We start from the raw sequence: 2,044 nt of genomic DNA, 5'->3' as shown, positions 1-2,044 counted from the left end.
AACGAAGTGTCCAACCCTAAACCTGAACTTGAAGAACTCGACTTGGGTTAACCTGCCTTTTGTTTGGAGGGAGCACATTCCCTTTTATAGAAGATGGGGATGGCTTTACAAGAGAGAGAGAGAGAGAGAGTACGGACGTTTCTAAGCCTCGTTGCCCACGCCGATGGGGATGGGACAATGGTGGGCGCCAGCAATACTGTTGATGTCACTGCAGAATATCAGGTACATGTGGGAGGTTGAGCTGCTTTCTTCAAGACTAGAGGACGTCGGTACCTGCAAAAATGTTGTCTCGCTGACTGGAGGCATGGCTCTACCGAATTCACCTGGTATGGTGAATTCCGGCGCCCACAACACTGGTTCGGGGGGAAATGTCACCTCAGCCTCGATCGAGCCGAACGTCGTGCCGCCGGGGAGTGAGCAGCCTACGCCTTCGTCAGTCGTGCCGCCAGCAGATGCCGCCGGGTCGGCCCAGTAGCATGTAAAAATATAATAGTAATTAGTAAATGTAGGAAGTTTTAAGTTCGTGGGGAAGCCCCCGTGTAAGACATTTCGTGGTGTGTTTTAATGACTACAATTGGTTTTTGTTCTTGCGATGGAGTCACTCCGTTCGGGGAAGCTTGTTCCCTTCGTTCCTTAGTTTTTCCTTAGCATAATTTTGTTTTAAATTTCTTTCTATCTCATACCTGCCCCGTTTGTTCCGTAGGTCACAACTTTGCGAGCCTAGGGCGTGGCCCGCGAGGCTCGGCCGGTCGTAGCCTAGGAAAAGGCGGGGTGCGATCAGTCAGAATGTTCTAAAGCAAAGTTACGTAAGGTAAAACAAAGGAACGAACTACCCTTTTACTTAGGTAGGAAGGAGTTTCTTTATACAAAAGCAAAAGAGTACTTAAGGTAAAAAATAACAAAGGGGTAGTAGAGCCCCTGGTGGAGCCCCCGAGCGCTCCGAGCCGAACAGTGTTCGGGTCGGGGTGCTCTTGTAGGAGCGTTCGCTAAGTAAGGTAAGACTGAAACTTAGGAAAAGAATAAAAGACATAGCTGTTCCGAGGTCCTTGGAGAGAGTGTCGTCGTCGTCGTCGTCCTTCAGTCGGTGCTTCCCTTGGCCCGTCAGCCTATCTCAGCAGGCGCCTGAGGAGCTGATAGTCCTTGTAGAGATGGTTGACGGGATAGTTGTGGTTGGTGCACGGGCTCTCCATGAGTTCGTGAAAGTGGCCCGGAGGGTCTTGCTGGGGCTGAGTGCCCACGTAATCTGCCGCGGCGGCCAACGCGGAGTTGGCCGATCGGCGGCGATCCTTTCTGTTCTTCTTTCCCCTCTATGTGGAGGGGCCCTCGTCTTGATCCTGGCGCTTGGCCTTACCTTTGTCGCGGCCCTCGTTGAAGCGCGGCAGAAAGGGCGCTTGCTAGGGGTGTTGGACAAAGGTCCGTGGTTCCAGGCGGTCAGGGCTGGAACTTCGGTCGACGCTGCGCGCGTCTTGGTTCGGCCCGAGCCGCACGTAGATGGGCGGTCGACATGGGGCGGTCGTCAAGTTAAGACGAGGAGCGGTTGCGGCTTCTTGTGCCGCAATCGATGGTTGTGGCGATGACAGGGTGTAGTGCCCCGTCTGCTGCGTCCCTGTTCCCCGGACGGGGAGCAAGGTCATGGGTCGGCGTCGCGATACGGAGAACTCTGCCTGTTGAACGGCGGCGGTCTCCAACAGTGCCCGGAGGTTCTGATGGATTGCCCGTCCACGAGGGTCGTTCGACTCGGGTAGGTCACGCTGGAGCATTGCCGCGACGGCAACATTCTGACTAGCCCGAGCGAACTGCGGAGGATTGGTCCCCCGAACCGAGGCGTTGCGCTGGGGCTGACGGGCGCGACCCCGAGCGCCGCTCGCCAGTCCATGCGCGCGGGGCGCGGCGTGGTGCGCCGAGCGCGCTGACGCAGTTGGTGGCCGATGTGGCCATTGTCGTTGTAGATCCTCCCCGTGCTCGCGCGTGAGCTTGGGGGTCTCCGCATGAGGGCCCGGCTGGGCGTGAGTCCGTGCGGACTCCGTTACCCCTGACGGCCGTT

This window comes from Miscanthus floridulus, chromosome 9 (genome assembly GCF_019320115.1).
Source record: "Miscanthus floridulus cultivar M001 chromosome 9, ASM1932011v1, whole genome shotgun sequence".
Lineage (NCBI taxonomy): Eukaryota > Viridiplantae > Streptophyta > Magnoliopsida > Poales > Poaceae > Miscanthus > Miscanthus floridulus.
The sequence above is the reverse complement of the archived record's forward strand: the minus strand, read 5'-3'. Positions refer to the sequence as shown.